The following is a 15,346-nucleotide window of genomic DNA, read 5'->3' as shown; positions in this document are numbered from 1 at the left end:
TCTCTTTCTTTCTCTCTCTCGGAGGACCTGAGCCCTAGGACCATGCCTCAGGACTACCTGACATGATGACTCCTTGCTGTCCCCAGTCCACCTGGCCGTGCTGCTGCTCCAGTTTCAACTGTTCTGCCTTATTATTATTTGACCATGCTGGTCATTTATGAACATTTGAACATCTTGGCCATGTTCTGTTATAATCTCCACCCGGCACAGCCAGAAGAGGACTGGCCACCCCACATAGCCTGGTTCCTCTCTAGGTTTCTTCCTAGGTTTTGGCCTTTCTAGGGAGTTTTTCCTAGCCACCGTGCTTCTACACCTGCATTGCTTGCTGTTTGGGGTTTTAGGCTGGGTTTCTGTACAGCACTTTGAGATATCAGTTGATGTACGAAGGGCTATATAAATACATTTGATTTGATTTGATGTTAGTTTGCTATCTGGGGCCCTCAACCGATGTGTTCATAATATGCTATCTGGGGGGCCTGACCTCAGGCTGCTCTCAACGCCCCAAAATAAAATAATAATATTAACCTTTATTTTGGGGGAGGGAGGGTTGGAGTCCCCTGGAGGTCGGGGCCCCATGGCACGTGCCCTGTGTACCCATTCGGTAAGCCGGCCCTTTGTGTGTATGTGTCTGTCTTTCTGTCTGTGTGTGTGTGTAGGCTATGCATGCTCACTGTGTGAGTGTGTGTGACTCAGTTTGTTTTCTATGCCATATCCTTGCTTTGTGGTGCACTAAATGAAAACAGAGCTAAATAGAGCAAGGCCTTAGCAATGGGACACCATCTCCCCACGACCTCTGCCTCCTGGAGGTGTGAGCTGCCTTGCCATGCTAAACATAACATGTATACAACATGCATGGAAAATGACTGACTCAGATGTGCACTATTAAAAGAGCTCAATTCCCCAAAGTATTGCTGGGGGGGATGGGGACTGCTGGTCAGAGCTACAATCTGTGTGGGCTGGGGCTGGGAACATTGCCCCAAATGCTAGCAGACATTTTTCCACCAGAGGTCTAGCCACCCCAAACCGTAAGTGGCAGCTGTGGGAATGGTATCAAACCATACTATAGGTGTGAAATGGAGACAGTCAGCCAATGACACACGGCCAGGACAGTATTTGCACGTTTGTGTTGAGACACAGGGAAACTTGTTACTGTAACTGTATAGTTCCATGTTCTGATTTCATTGTAGTTTGTGTAGGGATGGCAGGATAACATCTATGATTACGGTCCTTCGTTTTTTCCACAATGTGTCTTTGTGCATTTGTTTCATTCATGTTATTCTTGGATCTATTACATTTATCGTGGAGTTGTGCTGATGTTACCGTACAGCTTTTGAAAATAATGTTGCTATAGTATTTTTAGGTCAGGGTATATTTGGAGCCTCCCTTTGGACAGACACACTGTACAGTACATGGTAAACTGTGGCTTAAGTGCTATTACAACACTCAGTAGAACAAATACTGTGGACCAATCACACTTAAACTGTAATGGGACAAACTGGGATTGTCGTAGGTGGTTATTGCAAAGATATATTAATCTGAGGAAAGAAAGTTACTGTAAGGTGACTGTATCTTATACTGTATGAATGAGCTATGAAATGTTGAGTCACCTTGACTGTCTGACATATTCGGTATGCTTCACATTGACACTGTCCTAACTGAAGATGGGTTTCACTTTGCCCTTTGTGATAATTTGAGGTCATGTATCAAGGAGTATGTTTAGCTCCTTCTGATGAAACAACCAGACAGCATTTATTAGAGTGATCATACGCTGTTTTAATTTTCTCTGTCACTACAGTACATGGTCAATATCTGTCTCGGCTGTTTCCATTTCAGGCTTAAAGACCCAGTGCATTCAAAATGTGATTTTTCTGCGTTTTATGTATATTTCCACACTATGAGTGCCTTTAAGTACGCCCGCATATTTCTATAAGGATACACTGCATACTTCTGAACAATATATTTACTGCCTGTATTTTAATTGAAAACTATTACGTTTTCTCACCAAACACTAAAACATGACACTATATGCTACTAGAAAATTATATTCCCATTGGTCTTTTCCAGAGTATGGACCCAGCTGCAATTCTGCTGGTGCATGTTGTGTGAGTGGTAACAGCAGTGGTTATTTTCCTGCACAGTCTGGTGCTCAAATTCTTGTCCACAGCAACGGTGCGAACAAGGTGGTCGTGATAACAGATGCCTTAACAGGACAGGGAAAGGGCAAATCCTTTATTTTGATTTTGAAAAACAAAGCTCAGATATGAAGTGCATGTAGAAAAACTGTTACATTGTTACAAAAACAGTATTCTGTCTGTAAATGTATTAATCCAAACCTTCGCAGAATGCAAAGTTGTTTCCAGTGAGGAGCTAGAGTCATCCTTTGTGGAAAAACTTGAAGGTTTGCTGATAACCTGACCAGCGCTGCAGACCCTAAATTAGTAAGTATGTCATAACTCTTAAACCCAACAGAGCAATTATATGGTCTTTATATGCCTGATACAAAGTTACGTTTATTCGCATTTTATATGAATATGCATAAATTGTAAGCGATCATGAATATCCTAAAGATGAATAACCATATATTACAATAATTTGGTCCTTGCATCATTGTGAAATCCTCTTTCCCTTTCCCTAGACCTTCCCTCCCTAAACTTGTGCTGGTGGATTTCGGTGACATGAACAGCATGCCAGATGTGAGCACTTGAGGCAGCTGGAGTGTTGTGGCTGTGTGGATGTGCTCATTCTCAACAGCAGCCTTAAAGTCAAGGCCCCAGTACAGAGCACATCACTGAAGATGGACAGGCTAATTATGGACAATAACTACTTTGGCCCTATCACAGTGGCTAAGGGTACTATATCACAACAGAGCATAATTGAACTCAGTTAAAAGGAATTTGAGTTTGAGAGTTGTGTTACATTGGTCCCTTCCACAGGTCTTCTGCCATCCATGATGTCGAGGAGGACTGGCCATGTGATTCTGGTCAACAGCATCCAGGGCAAGCTGGCTATGCCTTTCCGTGCCACTTGTGAGTTCAGTCATTTCATACCGACAGTAGGCCTACTTCTGAATGTAGTTTGATGAAATTTGAATTAACAGGTATTCAGATGTACAGTATGAGTTCCCTCAATAATGAAACAATTGTATGAGCGGGAGATCAGGGTCTGAATTTGGCTTTGCTGGGTTTCAGATGCTGCCTCTAAGCATGCAGTCCAAGCCTTCTTTGACTGTCTGCGGGCTGAGGTCGGGTATGGCATCTCTGTCAGCACTGTCAACCACACCTTCATCATCTCCCCTCCATTTGGGGAAAATTGTTGGTCTGACTACTCTAACCAACCTTAACCCCCCAGTCTTCTCCAAACAGAAGGTTATGGACATCACACCAGCAGAGGCTGCCAATGAGATCCTGAAGATTCTGAACAGCAAAAGAGAGAGGTGGTCATGGCTCTCCCTCCCCAAGATGGCCATCTATGCCAGATCCCTTTTCCCAAATGTATTTTTCGCTGTGATGGCTGCAGGAGTGAATAATGTTGCAGGAGTGAATCATGTTGCAGGAATGAATAATGCTGCAGGAATGAATGATGCTGCAGGAGTGAATAATATTGCAGCTTTAGCAGACTCAGAGGAGCTGTAGTCAACATAGCATTGGATTGACACTGGATTCTGGATACACACCACATAGAACTGGGAATAAGATGATGTGTTGGGCCAGCACTTATGACTGTCAAATATGAAGGACCAGCTGAGACCGGAATGAAAAGACAAAACGATTATTGAAATGTTGGAATGTTTTCAATGCTGAATGGACACAGGTGACTGAAAAAGATGTTGGAAAAATGTTTACTTGTAAACTAAAATAACAGGTATTTCAAGTTACAAGTTGCAACTTGCTTCAGCAGAACTGTCATATAGCAGAAATGAGGGAAACTGTTGTTTGTGTTATTGGGAACTGTATATTAGGCCTACAGAACCTAGAAATAAACCTTGTTTTGAGCTCTGTCTCCTTGTCTTTACCTTTCATAATATATGTAACATTGGTAAAGAGACCACTTTGTAGCCTACAGATGGAATTGAAGACTCATATTTGTATTTTGTGACAGAGGTGGATGGTAATTTTAATTACAATCTCAACTCATTATAGTCATGAAGTAACTATTTTACGCTGGCTAGTGGACATCAATGGAATTGCATTGGAAAAGACTGCGCACAGCCACGAGCGAGAACTGACTCTTGAACAAGACAATAGATATGGCTTTACGAAAATGTATTTTCCGCGTCTATGCATTGAACAGCACACGTCATTCTGTAAAGGTTTTGAATACTCTTTAGTGTATTGAGTCCTAACTCCGACTTGAGAGTAAAACATGACCGATACAACCTCTGCTTTTCTATCAACCTGGACGGCGAAGGTGAGCGTGAAACAGAGCAGGATTCCCATTTACAACCAGGGGGTTATAGTAACTCGAGGCCGGTGTTCGACGGCGAAGGTGAGCGTGAAACAGAGCAGGATTCCCATTTACAACCAGGGGTTATAGTAACTCGAGGCCGGTGTTCGCGGCGAAGGTGAGCGTGAAACAGAGCAGGATTCCCATTTACAACCAGGGGTTATAGTAACTCGAGGCCGGTGTTCGGCGCGAGGTGACGTGAAACAGAGCAGGATTCCCATTTACAACCAGGGGTTATAGTAACTCGAGGCCGGTGTTCACGGCGAAGGTGAGCGTGAAACAGAGCAGGGATTCCCATTTACAACCAGGGGTTATAGTAACTCGAGGCCGGTGTTCAACGGCGAAGGTGAGCGTGAAACAGAGCAGGGATTCCCATTTACAACCAGGGGTTATAGTAACTCGAGGCCGGTGTTCGGCGGCGAAGGTGAGCGTGAAACAGAGCAGGGCAGGGGATTCCCGAGGCCGGTTTACGGCGAAGGTGAGCGTGAAACAGAGGGTTATAGTTCGGCGAAGGTGAGCGTGAAACAGAGAGGCCGGTGTTCGACGGCGAAGGTGAGCGTGAAACAGAGCAGGGATTCCCATTTACAACCAGGGGTTATAGTAACTCGAGGCCGGTGTTCGACGGCGAAGGTGAGCGTGAAACAGAGCAGGGATTCCCATTTACAACCAGGGGTTATAGTAACTCGAGGCCGGTGTTCGGCGAAGGTGAGCGTGAAACAGAGCAGGGATTCCCATTTACAACCAGGGGTTATAGTAACTCGAGGCCGGTGTTCGGCGGCGAAGGTGAGCGTGAAACAGAGCAGGGATTCCCATTTACAACCAGGGGGTTATAGTAACTCGAGGCCGGTGTTCGGCGGCGAAGGTGAGCGTGAAACAGAGCAGGGATTCCCATTTACAACCAGGGGTTATAGTAACTCGAGGCCGGTGTTCGACGGCGAAGGTGAGCGTGAAACAGAGCAGGGATTCCCATTTACAACCAGGGGTTATAGTAACTCGAGGCCGGTGTTCGACGGCGAAGGTGAGCGTGAAACAGAGCAGGGATTCCCATTTACAACCAGGGGTTATAGTAACTCGAGGCCGGTGTTCGACGAGGCGAAGGTGAGCGTGAAACATAGCAGGGATTCCCATTTACAACCAGGGGTTATAGTAACTCGAGGCCGGTGTTCGACGGCGAAGGTGAGCGTGAAACAGAGCAGGAATTCCCATTTACAACCAGGGGTTATAGTAACTCGAGGACGGTGTTCATGCATGGCCGCTTGGGAACGTTCAGTTAGGAACGCATGACTGTGGGGAATATAATATGTTACACGTATAAATAACATTTGACTCTCTTGGCACAGGACATCAGGATAGCGCGGTGCTGCGCTACAAATTTACTGAGCAAGAAGGAGGTAGATCTACTGTCAACTTATGTACCCGAGTCTTTCAGGGGGCAAAGGTGTTTAAACTCTTTGTCAAGGTAAACTGTCGTGACTATGGAATCCCATGAAGTCAAAAACGTGTTTTACTGTGTTTTATATATATTTACACACAGGTTTGAATAATACTGTGAAATTGTGAAAATTATGATAATGTCCTTTTAGTGTAAGAACAGTTTGAAATGTCATTCTGTTTTGGTGGGATGGAGTTTTGGCCTGCCTGGTGACATCAACAGGCGGTAAATTAGTTAATAGTCCAATTACATATTGTTCCAAACTACTCTGCCAATAACAACTCATTTTTCAGTTTTCCCTCCCTACTCAGACCACTCCCAGACAGTCCTAGCAAAATTATTGCTTGAGAAATTGCTCTTTGCTAATTGAAAACAATTTTGAAAACAATCACTGTAAGGTACTTCATTGTTACCCAGCAATGATTTGATATTGAGAATTTAAAAAACGTCTGCATTTGACCTTAGAAAATTATTATACTATCTAAACATTTCTAGGTAGTATCTACACATTTTGAGATACGTAAGTCAACATTTTGAGATACTTTCTAACCTTAATTTGACTATTCAAGTCAATTAATAACAATTATTATTTACAATAACGGCCTACGAAGAGGCAAAAGGCCTCCTGTGGGGATGGGGCCCAACTTGTTTAAATGTAGGACAAAACACACATCACGACAAAGAGACACCACAACACTACATAAAGAGAGACATAAGACAACAACATAAAATGGCAGGAACATGACAATACATGGTAGCAGCACAACATAACAACAACATGGTAGCAGCACAAACATGGTACAAACATTGTTAGGCACAGACAACAGCACGAAGGGCAAAAAGGTAGAGACAACAATACATCACGGGAAGTGTCAGTAAGTGTCCATGATTGATTGAGTCTTTGGATGTAGAGATTGAGATAAAACTGTCCAGTTTGAGTGTTTGTTGCAGCTCGTTCAGTTGCCAGCTGCAGCAAACTAAAAATAGGAGCGATCCAGGGATGAGTGTGCTTTGGGGACCTTTAACAGAATGTGAATGGCAGAACGGGTGCTGTATGGAGGATGAGGGCTGCAGTAGATATCTCAGATAGGGGGGGAGTGAGGCCTAAGAGGGTTTTATAAATAAGCATCATCCAGTGGGTCTTGCGCCGGGTATACAGGAGATGACCAGTTTACAGAGGAGTATAGCGTGCAGTGATGTGTCCTATAAAATGTTGAAATATTAAGTCTTCGCCCTAGGGAGGACTCCTGGTCCTTTACACAGACACAGAGACAACAACTGTTAGTGGTCAATAGAGCTAAGTGCTGAGCTTGCTTTATGCAGGGTTGCATCATGTAGGACTTTGCATCTGTAATTAAAAAGATAATCACACAACAAACCATCGCTATTGTGTTGATTGATTAATTGGTCTATGTAGCTTAGCTGCACAAATTTCGAATATAAATCAGATTTGATCACATTCATATTTTCTCTTAACACAAATAAATTGGTCTATATTTAATATATAATTTAGTTTGTAAATACACAGCCAGGCTATAAATACATGACGTTACTGCTTTGTTTCCCTTGCCCAGAGTGAATCAGAGTGCTTAGGCTTCTCTGGCTACCTGCAGCTGTGGTTGTTATCAGTAGGCTACAGTTGATCAGTTTGTGCTCAAGTTGACAGATGGAAATCACCACACAATGCTACAAATAAATAAACATGGCATGGCAGGTAGCCTAGTGGTTAGAGCGTTGGGCCAGTAACCGAAGGTTGCTGAATCGAATCCCAAGCTGACAAGATTTTAAAAATCTGTTTTTCTGCCCCTGAACAAGGCAGTTAACCCAGTGTTCCTAGGCCGTCATTGTAAATAAGAATTTGTTCTTAACTTGCCTAGTTAAATAAAAGGTTAAATGTAAAAATATATATATACTATATGCATGATTTACCATCACTACATTTTAGATAGTATTGACTTATTTTATGTGGTGGGAATTGGCTTCCACACATGACTCATTATGCCTGTGGTAACAAATAAATAGTTGCATGTTTGGTCCTATTTTTTTAATTGCAATATTAATATTATTATGTGTTAGTACATTTTAACCATCTCTCCTCTATTCAGGCTGCCATTGATTTTCTGGTGGAAGAAAACCTCAAGGCCCATATATCTTGTTGTTATATTAAGAAATATGTTGAGGAAACCCCACTTCTTGGTTATAAGCATCTTATTATATTCTGAATAAACTGCATCCTTGATGAATAGTGGTTGGAAAGAATGGTAATTATAAAATACAAAATACTTTAAAATAATGTATTCAGTATATACAGTACTAGTCAAAAGTTTGGACACACCAACTCATTCAAGGGTTTTTCTTTATTTTTACTATTTTCTACATGGTAGAATGAAATAACACATGGAATCATGGAGTAACCAAAAAAGTGTTAAACAAATCAAAATATATTTTAGATTCTTAAAGGTAGCCTTGATGACAGCTGACAGATGACAGAAACGGAAGTCCACAATTACTTTAAGACATAAAGGTCAGTCAATCCGGAAAATGACAAGAACTTTGAAAGTTGTACAGTCGCAAAAACCATCAAGAGCTATGATGAAACTGGCTCTCATGAGGACCACCACATGAAAGGAAGACCCAGAGTTACCTCTGCTGCAGAAGACGAGTTCATTAGTTACCAGCTTCAGAAATTGCAGACCAAATAAATGCTTCACAGAGTTCAAGTAAAAGACACATCTCAACATCAACTGTTCAGAGGAGACTGCATGAATTAGGCCTTCGTGGCCAAATTGCTGCAAAGAAACCACTACTAAAGGACACCAATAATAAGAAGAGACTTGCTTGGGCCTAAAAACACGACAATGGACATTAGACTGGTGGAAATCTGTCCTTTGGTCTGATGAGTCCAAATGTGAGATTTTTTGTTCCAACCACTGTGTCTTTTTGCGACACAGAGTACGGATGATCTCTGCATGTGTGGTTCCAACTGTGAAGCATGGAGGAGGAGGTGTGATGGTGTGGGGGTGCTTTGCTGGTGACACTGTAATTCATTTATTTACAATTCAAGGCACACTTAGCCAGCATGGCTACCACAGCATTCTGCAGTGATACGCCATCCCATCTGGTTTTGCGCTTAGTGGGATTATCATTTGTTTTTAAACAGGACAATGATCCAACACACCTCCAGCCTGTGTAAGGGCTATTTGACCAAGAAGGAGAGTGATGGAGTGCTGCATCAGATGACCTGGCCTCCACAATCACCCGATCTCAACCCAATTTAAATGGTTTGGGATGAGTTGGACTGCAGAGTGAAGGAAAAGCTGCCAACTAGTGCTGAGCATATGTGGGAACTCCTTCAAACTGTGGGGAATGCATTCCAGGTTAAGCTGGTTGAGAGAATGCCAAGAGTGTAAAGCTGTCATCAAGGCTACCTTGAAGAATCTAAAATATATTTGGATTTGTTTAACACTTTTTGGTTACTACATGATTCCATGTGTTATTTCATAGTTTTGATATCTTCACTAGTAATCTACAATGTAAAAATACAAATAAAGAAAAACCCTTGAATGAGTAGGTCTGTCTAAACCTTTGACTGGTACTGTATGTATGTATATGTGTGTATATATACAGTGCCTTGCGAAAGTATTCGGCCCCCTTGAACTTTGCGACCTTTTGCCACATTTCAGGCTTCAAACATAAAGATATAAAACTGTATTTTTTTGTGATGAATCAACAACAAGTGGGACACAATCATGAAGTGGAACGACATTTATTGGATATTTCAAACTTTTAACAAATCAAAAACTGAAAAATTAGGTGTGCAAAATTATTCAGCCCTTAAGTTAATACTTTGTAGCTCCACCTTTTGCTGCGATTACAGCTGTAAGTCGCTTGGGGTATGTCTCTATCAGTTTTTGCACATCGAGAGACTGACATTTTTCCCATTCCTCCTTGCAAAACAGCTCGAGCTCAGTGAGGTTGGATGCAGAGCATTTGTGAACAGCAGTTTTCAGTTCTTTCCACAGATTCTCGATTGGATTCAGGTCTGGACTTTGACTTGGCCATTCTAACACCTGGATATGTTTATTTTTGAACCATTCCATTGTAGATTTTGCTTTATGTTTTGGATCATTGTCTTGTTGGAAGACAAATCTCCGTCCCAGTCTCAGGTCTTTTGCAGACTCCATCAGGTTTTCTTCCAGAATGGTCCTGTATTTTGGCTCCATCCATCTTCCCATCAATTTGAACCATCTTCCCTGTCCCTGCTGAAGAAAAGCAGGCCCAAACCATGATGCTGCCACCACCATGTTTGACAGTGGGGATGGTATGTTCAGGGTGATGAGCTGTGTTGCTTTTACGCCAAAACATAACGTTTTGCATTGTTGCCAAAAAGTTCAATTTTGGTTTCATCTGACCAGAGCACCTTCTTCCACATGTTTGGTGTGTCTCCCAGGTGGCTTGTGGCAAACTTTAAACGACACTTTTTATGGATATCTTTAAGAAATGGCTTTCTTCTTGCCACTCTTCCATAAAGGCCAGATTTGTGCAATATACGACTGATTGTTGTCCTATGGACAGAGTCTCCCACCTCAGCTGTAGATCTCTGCAGTTCATCCAGAGTGATCATGGGCCTCTTGGCTGCATCTCTGATCAGTCTTCTCCTTGTATGAGCTGAAAGTTTAGAGGGACGGCCAGGTCTTGGTAGATTTGCAGTGGTCTGATACTCCTTCCATTTCAATATTATCGCTTGCACAGTGCTCCTTGGGATGTTTAAAGCTTGGGAAATCATTTTGTATCCAAATCTGGCTTTAAACTTCTTCACAACAGTTTCTCGGACCTGCCTGGTGTGTTCCTTGTTCTTCATGATGCTCTCTGCGCTTTTAACGGACCTCTGAGACTATCACAGTGCAGGTGCATTTATACGGAGACTTGATTACACAGGTGGATTGTATTTATCATCATTAGTCATTTAGGTCAACATTGGATCATTCAGAGATCCTCACTGAACTTCTGGAGAGAGTTTGCTGCACTGAAAGTAAAGGGGCTGAATAATTTTGCACGCCCAATTTTTCAGTTTTTGATTTGTTACAAAAGTTTGAAATATCCAATAAATGTCGTTCCACTTCATGATTGTGTCCCACTTGTTGTTGATTCATCACAAAAAAATACAGTTTTATATCTTTATGTTTGAAGCCTGAAATGTGGCAAAAGGTCGCAAAGTTCAAGGGGGCCGAATACTTTCGCAAGGCACTGTATATATATAATAATAATACATATGGATTATTTTGCAGTCTACCTATAGACGTTATTGATTGAATCATCCCAATTCAGGATTTGTACAGAATAAAAATAGGATAAATAAACACTATGTTTTTTTTTCAAATCAGATTACAGTTTTTAATCTAGTCATAGAGAGGGATCCTGTATTAATCTCTGAATACTCAAGAAGTAAAGAGTAATCTCCTTTAAAATAGTATTATCTGGAAGTGACAGTGGGTTTAAGGGCTTTAGTTCTAATCAAGAGGATATTGCCTTTCAGGACAGCAGTATAGTGCTCAGACCTTATAACTCTACACTTACTACTGTACTAGGGGGATTTGGAAAGTAACCTTAACCTTTGGACTGGTTTTTGGAGAGACAAAAGACGGTTATTGTAATGGTACCCCACTGATGATACAAGGACAATGTTTGTTGAACGAGCTGCTATTACTACAGTACGTTACAGCCACTTTTTTAGTTCCAGTTAATGTAACATTTTGTATTAAATATTCATTGGACATGTTGAGGGCAGTTGTGTGATAATAAGGAAAGATTATTGTGGGCCGGTGGTGACTAATTCATTTTCTGGGGGTGTTTTAAGATGACATGATTGGGTATAGACCAAAGATCCTTGAAGAGCAATACACCTTTTGAAAATAACATGACATCACAATCTCTTAGTACTCAGCTCAGAGGTCAAGAGTCGTATCTGTGATTGCAGCATGGGGAGGCGTACAAGCTAAAAATGCCACATGTGGGGCCACATTAGCGTACTATTGTGAACATGCCTCTGCATACATTTAAGAAGATCTCTATAGGTAATCTGCTGGATTCAGAGAATTGGGATTGAGATTCAGCACGTTGGAAGAGAAGAGGAGCGGGTTCTATAGAAACAGTTAACAATGACTATTATAGTCATTTACCATAGTATACCTATTTATTTAAGAACATGTTTAGGAAAGTTTACCTTTACAAAGCCCTAAGAACTAAAACAGAACCACAAGCCATGAAATAATTATTTGGAAGAAGTATTACAGCACAGTGTTGATTTAACCTCACAACAGACCAATTATGACTTGCCTTGGAGCAGCTGTGAGAAAGACCTGTCATTTCAGTTGCAGAAAAATCTCTTCCTGTTAACTACTGAGAAGCAGCTCTGCTTCGTTATGAAGTAAGACATAGCACAAATATATTGATCACACTTACATGTATCTCCCTTCAGAGTTTGAGTGAGTTACCATCTATATTTCCTGAGACTAACAATTCAACAGATGACACTTACCACTTAGCAGCAAACCTACAGTGGACAAATATCTCTATCACTCATTTAACTTGATTTGAGTGTCACAATAATATTGCAGTGGTACTGTGTAACTTAAACTCAGCAAAAAAAGAAACGTCCTCTCAGTCAACTGAGTTTATTTTCAGCAAACAACATGTGTTAATATTTGTATGAACATGACAAGATTCAACAACTGAGACATAAACTAAACAAGTTCAACAGACACGTAACTAACAGAAATTGAATAATGTGTCCCTGAACAAAGGGGGGGCAGGGGGGTCAAAATCAAAAGTAACAGTCAGTATCTGGTGTGGCCATCAGCTGCATTAAGTACTGCAGTGCATCTCCTCCTCGTGGACTGCACCAGATCTGCCAGTTCTTGCTGTGAGATGTTACCTCACTCTTCCACCAAGGCACCTGCAAGTCCCCGGACATTTCTGGGGGGAATGGCCCTAGCCCTCACCCTCTGATCCAACAGGTCCCAGACGTGCTCAATGGGATTGAGATCTGGGCTCTTCGCTGGCCATGGCAGAACACTGACATTCCTGTCTTGAAGGAAATCACACAGAATGAGCAATGTGGCTGGTGGCATTGTCATGCTGGAGGGTCATGTCAGGATGAAGCTGCAGGAAGGGTACCACATGAGGGAGGAGGATGTCTTCCCTGTAACGCACAGCGTTAAGATTGCCTGCAATGACAACAAGCTTAGTCCAATGATGATGTAATACACTGCCCCAGACCATGATTGACCCTGCACCTCCAAATCGATCCTGCTCCAGAGTACAGGTCTCAGTGTAACACTCATTCCTTCAATGATAAATGTGAATCCTGTCTGGTCCAGCGACAGTGGGTTTGTGCCCATAGGCGACGTTGTTGCCAGTGATGTCTGGTGAGGACCTGCCTTGCAACAGGCCTACAAGCCCTCAGTCCAGCCTCTCTCAGCCTATCGCGGACCGCCTGAGCACTGATGGAGGGATTCTGCGTTCCTGGTGTAACTCGGGCAGTTGTTGTTGACATCCTGTACCTGTCCCACAGATGTGATGTTCGGATGTACCGATCCTGTGCAGGTGTTGTTACACGTGGTTTGCCACTGCGAGGATGATCAGCTGTCCGTCCTGTCTCCCTTAGGCATCTCACAGTACGAACATCGCAATTTATTGCCCTGGTCACATCTGCAGTCCTCATGCCTCCTTGCAGCATGCCTAAGGCATGTTCCCGCAGATGAGCAGGGACCCTGGGCATCTTTCTTTTGGTGTTTTTCAGAGTCAGTAGAAAGGCCTCTTTAGTGTCCTAAGTATTCATTACTGTGACCTTAATTGCCTACCGTCTGTAAGCTGTTAGTGTCTTAACGATGATCGTTCCACAGGTGCATGCTCATTAATTGTTTATGGTTCATTGAACAAGCATGGGAAACAGTGTTTAAACATTTTACAATAAAGATCTGTGAAGTTATTTGGATTTTTACGAATTATCACACACACACACACACGATCAGAGATACTTGGGGCATGTGAGGCTGTGGAATGTAAGCCGTAGGAAGGTGAATTCAGTAGAGGGTAGCAGCATCCTCCTCACATCTTCATCCATCATTTCTCCACCCTATAATCCAATGTGGTCATTTTCCAGAACAAACAGGGATTTATCTGAGATACAGACGCGTAGACATGTCTCTGCTTTCTAAAGTGATCTTTAATCCCTATGTATTTACAATGCACCGGGTCTTATTAAACAATGATCCCAGATGTGATGCAGAAACCAGGTCACCCTGCACTGCACAGCAGGTATCCCGCATGACTGAAACGCCTCGATCACACCGACAGTTATTGCATGTTGGTACACCAGAAGTACATTCATTTCCAGTGGAACGCTGCGTTTGCCTTGCAGCATTGCGTTGCAGAGGAATTGCAGTGCATTCTGTGTGGTGCATACGTTGGATTTATCGAATGTATGCATCATACTGTGTGCGTAAACGGCTTGACAGAAATGGTAGCAGAAGGTGAATGTTGAACACACATATCCAGCTGATGCTGTGTATTTTAGGAAACCAGTGATGGACACAGTCTAATTTAGATGTAGATGAAAGCTTCTATTATTTTGCCAACCTTCAGATGTGAGTCTGGAAGAGAAAGACAGGGTCCCCTTATTGAAGCCACATCATTGGTGGCAATACCTTGTGCTTTCACAGCAAACTGTTTGAATTCTCTCTTCAAATCAAATCAAATGTTATTTGTCACATGCGCCAAATGCAACAGGTGTAGACCTTACTGTGAAATGCTTACTTACAAGCCCTAACCAACAATTCAGTTTTAAGAAAGTATAATTACTAAATAAACTAAAGTCAAAAATACATTTAAAAAATAACACAATAAAATAACTTGTCCTATCTCACATGAGCCTTGCTTCAAATGTAACAATAAATGCTTTGTTTAAATGTGATGATGTTGAATAAATGTGGAAAACTGATTGGATTTCAAAAAAGACATCAACGTAAGGGAATTTAGTCACTTTTAACCTAAATGTAAAGACATGGTGACATTTTTGTTGAACTGAAGTCTGTGCCCAGTGGATTATTTTCTCTGATATTTCCACAGCATATTATTTGATCCAATATGAATCTCCTGGTGACTTCATTTTTGCAAAGCTTGTTTAGGCTTCTGTCCACCTGAAGGCTTGTGAAGTCTTCTCTCCACCTGAAGGCTTGTGAAGGCTTCTCTCCACATGAAGGTTGTGAAGGTTTCTCTCCACCTGAAGGCTTGTGAAGGCTTCTCTCCACATGAAGGCTTGTGAAGGCTTCTCTCCACCTGAAGGCTTGTGAAGGCTTCTCTCCACCTGAAGGCTTGTGAAGGCTTCTCTCCACCTGAAGGTTGTGAAGGCTTCTCTCCACATGAAGGTTTCTCTCCACCTGAAGGCTTGTGAAGGTTTTCTCTCCACCT

General features: G+C 42.2%; 1 pseudogene; it reads left to right on the top strand.

The window, feature by feature from the left end:
* Positions 1 to 574: 574 nt before the first annotated feature.
* Positions 575 to 3,825, top strand: LOC135563658 (dehydrogenase/reductase SDR family member 7C-B-like; annotated as a pseudogene).
* The last annotated feature ends 11,521 nt before the right edge of the window (positions 3,826 to 15,346 follow it).

The sequence above is a fragment of the Oncorhynchus nerka genome, linkage group LG21 (genome assembly GCF_034236695.1).
Source record: "Oncorhynchus nerka isolate Pitt River linkage group LG21, Oner_Uvic_2.0, whole genome shotgun sequence".
Lineage (NCBI taxonomy): Eukaryota > Metazoa > Chordata > Actinopteri > Salmoniformes > Salmonidae > Oncorhynchus > Oncorhynchus nerka.
This window is presented reverse-complemented; position numbering and strand designations above follow the sequence as displayed.